The 6,000-nt window shown below is 36.8% G+C and overlaps 1 pseudogene; it reads right to left on the minus strand.

Moving 5' to 3' along the window:
• Positions 1-5,591, minus strand: part of LOC131831132 (large ribosomal subunit protein eL20-like) — a 76,303-nt pseudogene extending 70,712 nt beyond the window's left edge.
• Between the last annotated feature and the right edge of the window lie 409 nt (positions 5,592-6,000).

Consider the following 6,000-nt stretch of genomic DNA (forward strand, 5'->3'; position numbering starts at 1 on the left):
ATATATTAAAATATCACCATTTCAACATCTAATCCATATAAAAGTTAGTGAGATATTTTACCTTTTTTGTTCTAAGACATCAAAACTGCTTTGTATTTTAAACTTACAGCACATCTCAATTCAGACTAGTGACATACTTCAAGGGCTCAATAGCTACACATGATTAGTGGCTCTTATATTGCATGCAGAATTGTAGGTACTCATACATGGTTTATTCATAATTTCTGATTATCCCAATAGATACGTGGAAATTGAGAAATAAGAGTAAAGATTTCAGGATTGAAATCTAATTGCTAAGAACATAAAACATTACTTACATATGAAATCAATAAGTGAATTGTTTGTGAATAAAATAGTATAATGCTAGGTAATAACTGACAAGGTTCTTGGCTTTGCAGGTAAATCATAACTGTGACATAAGAGTTATTCATATTTGATAATGAAATATGTACAAGTACAACTCTTAATCACCCATGGTAGAGTTAGGGTCAGAATGGTATACAGACCCAAGAAAAATTAGAAGGAAGAAAATTAACCAAAAAATATCCTTAGAAGTAAGGATTGCACCTTCATTTAATTATCTCCAATTCCCAAGAGAAACTAGAGAAAATTTGTCCATCTTTTTATAGCTTATTAAAAACTAATTCAGATGAGTTAAATGAGTCAATTATAATCAGTTATAACATTGTCTGGGGATTCCAGAAGAAAAGTCAAATTAAAAACATGTTAACTTTTTCTATCTTTTAGTTGTAAACACCATCTAAAAATCACAATTTTTGTAAAAGATATTCTATATATCAAATAAGACTGCCTAGATGACACTTTTTTTCCCCCCAATATATCCTATTTAAGTAATTTTTTATGGCATTTCTTTGCCATCTTCTCTTAGTGGTTTCTGATTATTCTCCTAGTATGATGATCAGCATCAGGAAAAAGGAAAACCTTAAAATAAGGTCTTATTAAATGTAGCAAAATTAAGATGTTAAAATTAAGACATATGTATTTTTTCAGGGATGTAATCAGGTAACTTTTTTCTGTGGAAATGGGATTTAATATTTCATAATTACAGTTTACAGTCTTCTTTATAGCAAGTAAAGTATGGGTATGTTTTATTTTCTGCCCTACTAAGTCACTTCTAACAGCCAGACATTTTGGAGGAACAGTTAGGTGTAATGAGTCATTCTTTAAGATCTCACCAAGAGTGAGAATACTGAATTTCTTTTCAGGGCTAAGTAAAGCTTCAGTGTAAGTGCCAAATATTTACTAGGGTCACTAGATTTGTCCAGTTACTTTTCCTATTAAGAACTTGATACACAGGGATGCCTGGGTGGCTCAGTCCATTAAGCAGCTGCCTTTGTCTCAGGTCATGATCTCAGGGTTCTGGGATCGAGTTCCACATCAGGTTCCTGTTCTGCTGGAAACCTGTTTCTCCCTCTGCCTCTCTCTCTCTCTTTCCCCCTCCCCTTCTCTATTATTAATAAATAAAATCTTAAAAATAAAAAAAGGAATTTCATACATAGAAAAGTGGCATAAGAATTATATACTGTTTTTTTAACAAGGTAGCTTCTTAAATCTTTTGAATATGTTTTAAAGTTGTATCAGTAGATACCAGCAAATTTATTTGTAATATTTATGTGTAGCATATAAGCATTCTGTAAAAATAATTCTCACTGCAGCTTAATGAAACTTATCATACAGTAGTGTAAATTTTCTGAATTATAATATGAAACATTAAAGGGGTTTTCTTCTTCTTCTTTCTTTTTATAGTGTACTAGGAATCTTACATTCCCTGAGAAAATATAATAACTAATATTTGTCAATTTTTTCAAAATTTGTCTCATTAATATTTAATACCTTTTATGGCAGCTAGGGTCTTGGAACTTTTCTCTGGTACTTCTCTCCACACCCCTGCCCAACTTCAAGGACAAATTTCTAGAGTATTGTATGCATCTCACTATCCTTTACAACTCTTCAGTTTCCAAAATCTTAAAACTTATTATCTGAAACCCTGTATCCTTCCAATCTTCCAGTTCCCTCAGTGGCACTGCTACCTACCCTAGCCATCATTCTTCCTCTCCTCTGCATCTCCACCTACTTACCCTATCCCGCACCTCCAGTGACCTAGAACTTTGACTTCCATTAATGAGTCAGTCTGTAGCTGGCTTTGCTTACCTCTTATCGAGTCTGGACATATGCATTGCTTATTTCAACTGGGTTCTCTTTAGATTTTTTATTCTTTTGTTTTTCTTAATTAACCTTACACCACAGAAAACTTGCCACTGAGAAAAGGAATCAGTCTTGATTTGTCTTTTCCTCATCTCAGCTGCTAAGGACTTCTAGAGAAACATTACATAGCCTCACTGATCAGGACCATTAAGGTATGAATATAGAATCTTCCGACTTAACTGCATTCTTTCTCTCTCTCTCTTTTCCCCTGTTTTTTTCCATGGAGTTTATTCGGGCAGACCTAGGGACAGGGAGGCTCTGCACGTAAAAGAAGATATTGGGCCTCTTGCTGGTGAAGCATGGCTTGTGTTGGCAGCTCAGGACCCGGCAAGGCAGTGGGAATTTGATCTTGGAATCATGGAACTGCTTGGCTGCCAGTGGGCACTTGCTGGCTGCAGTCTCCTCCACCATCATGATCTGGATTGAGTGGGCCCAGACACAGTGCTGTTCATCCATGTGTCAGTAGCACTGGGAGACACACTTCCTGCAGTGGTCAGGTCCTGTTCCTCTCAGTACATGTTGTGGTTGCCACTTCCAGAGTCATAGCATAGTCAGGTGCCGAAGTTCTTAACCCGTAAGGTAGATTTCTTCAACACCTGTCCACAGGTAGACAATTTGTAGACAATTTCCCCTGAACTCTTCAGTCTTCAGCTGAGATGCAAAGTACCAGAAGTGAAACTTGGCAATGCCATGATTAGGAGCAAAGATTCACCTGGATAGAGGATAGGAGTGTACCTTTTGGAGGTGGGCAGGCATCGCCACTCCACCTTGTACTCTCACAATGTGCTTGAGGCCTTCAGGGTGCACTATCCACTCTCACTACCACCCATGAAAGGAAGTGTTAACTGGATTCTTAATAGTGCCTGATACCTCGTTCTTTCCTTTCTATTGGTTCCAGTTCTCTTTTTGTTGTGGCTGTTCCAGTGTCACTAAGCCACTGACCCTTACCCTCAACAGATGTCTTGGATTACTTCCTGACTGAGAAAACAAGTCATCAGTGATAAAATTTCTTACTGCCTTCTCCCTTTAGCATCTATCACAGATCCTTCACATTGGGCAATACTATTTATCTCCCTTTCTCCTCCAATTTCAGAGAATGAAATACCTTTTCCTTTTCAGGGTTAGTTCTCCAACTATGTTCTTGATATCTCTTCTGTGTACTCTAGGAACTTCATTCATCAAATTTCTCCTCATTTTCTTGGATCTTCAAACACATCTTTCCCATGGACCCTTTCTTAAAGCAAACTAAAATGTTTACTTTTCCCTGTCATTAAGTAATCTCTCCTGCAACCTTACATTTCCCCAAGTTAAATTTCCATCTCTGTCCCATTCACATTTATACTTTTAAAAATGACTGAATTCCCCATCTCCTATTCATCAATTTGCCCAATGTAATCTGTCTTCTATTTTACCCATTTTCTCAAATACTTTTTTTGGATATGGACTATCGTACTCCCTATTTGATAAATGAAGATTTTGGTTTTTGTCTCACTTCAACATGGTCACAAAGTGACATTGTTGGATCCTCGTGTTTTCAGTTAGATTGTTTATATTCAATAAGAGAACATTATATTCTTAGCCGTGAGTGCCAGGCCAGCTTCTAACAGTACCCAGGCTTTGGTGTTAGTACCCAGCCAGTTCCTGGATATTAAGGGGGTGATTTTCTCCTTCTCAACAACAATGATGGTGATAATGTCAATAACAAATGATAAGTGCATTTGATGCTTATATTGTTACCGTTTTAAATGATTGATAATATTAAAACCTTTTAATCCCCACAGCACTCCTTGATAGGTACTGTGACTTTCTCCATTTTGTAGAAATTAAGACACCAGAAGGGGAAATAACATAAGAGAACAACAAAGCTGATAATATTTAGAGAACAGATATATCAGCTATTTCTTACATACCATTGCATAGTTCCCAATCGTACTTGTCTCAGGAACTTGGCCTCTTATTTTGCATTAGCTTCCTTGTGATTGTGTAACCAACAACTCATCAGTACCTTTTCCATTCATGCTGAATCTATCTTGCATCCTGCCACAAGACATCTCTGTTGCCACTGAGGCCCACTTGGTATCTTTGCATGAGCAACCTAGGAAAGGCAGGGAGCTAAAGCTTTTGGAGCAAATATTTAATGTTGCTGAGAGTTGGTGAGTATTCTCCCTTTCATCCTCCACATGGACTATTCTGAAATATGATAGTTCAAATGCCCTCTTAGAAGACCGTCCTACAATCAAGAGATCAAGTCTGTTTAACTTAATACTGAATATTTGTTCTCTGTATATCCTTGACTCACCCAGATTTCTCTTCACTTCTGCTTCTCTGGAATTGTCCTTCCTAATAAACTGGTAGTATACATGCTTTTATGCCAGGTTTTGCTTTTTGAAGAACTTAGGCAAATTGGATCCAAACTGTGAAAATTCCACCTCAATTCTCTATAGTCTGTTCTTATCAGATAGAGCATAGAGGTTGACAATATTGGCTTTAGAAGGTAAATCTCAGTTGGAGTCTGGATATTGCCCCTAATGAGCTATGTGACCTTGAATAATTTATTTAATCTCTCTTATCCTGTCTTAAAAACTAGGGGTAACAGTACATATTTAAATAGTTCTATCTCCCTATCAAGGGTTATGACATATTTAATAGTTTGCTGTGACTAGCACACTGTCTGACATATAACATGTAAATATTATTTTTTGTCACCATTATTAATATCTTTCAAAACTTGTTCTTTTTCCTTCATTCTAGTATATGTGAACATTAACACCACCCAAATAAACAAATTTTAAGGAAATCCTTGGCTCTTTCATCTGCTTCAACTCTTTCTCCTCCCAAACTTTCATCTTAAAATTACTGAATAACTTAATAATTATTTTATCTCTCAAATACTCTCTCATATCTATTATTTATTAATATTTCTATCCTTTTCCCAGTATCTTACCATAATTTGCAATAATAGTGTACCAAGTGAAATGATTTTTCTTGCCTACTCTCCTTGACATGTCATGGTCTACCCTTTACTTTCCTCAGTCTTTTATTTATTTATTTTTTTAAAAAAGATTTATTTATTTATTTGATAGAGAGCACAGGTAGGCAGAGAGGCAGGCAGAGAGAGAGAGGGGAAAGCAGGCCCCCCACTGAGCAGAGAGCCCGATGCGGGGCTCGATGCGGGGCTCGATCCCAGGACCCTGAGATCATGACCTGAGCTGAAGGCAGAGGCTTAAACCGCTGAGCCACCCAGGCACCCCTTTCCTCAGTCTTTTAAAGCATATCCCCATTCATCACTAATACTGCTGAATTGTAATTGATTACTTATTTCTCTGTGACTCTAAAGGGTTTACCTGTCTTAGCAGTATTGGCATTTTGGGATGTTTAATTATTTTTCATGGGGGCTACTGTTATTTTTATTGTAGGATGTGTAATAGTACCTCTGGCCTCTACCTAGTAGATGAAGGTAGTGTCCCCTCCCGATTGTGACAAAGAAAAATATCTCCAAACTTTGCCATATGTCCCCTGAGAGTAGAACCACCCTAGTTTAGACCACTGCTCTAGAAAGTGAGTCCTGTTTAGAAAACTGTTTAGAAAACTGCTCTAGAAAGTGAGTCCTTTACAGACTGGGGTTATGTTTTATTGACATATATCCCTAACACCAACCACAATGTTGGAAAAATGGTAAGTATTCAACAAATAGTTTAATTAATGAATAAATGAGTCCTCTCTCCAAAGAATTTTTTTAACCTCTAGCCACTCTTTTATCTAGAGCTTTTAGCA

This window comes from Mustela lutreola, chromosome 5 (assembly GCF_030435805.1).
Source record: "Mustela lutreola isolate mMusLut2 chromosome 5, mMusLut2.pri, whole genome shotgun sequence".
Lineage (NCBI taxonomy): Eukaryota > Metazoa > Chordata > Mammalia > Carnivora > Mustelidae > Mustela > Mustela lutreola.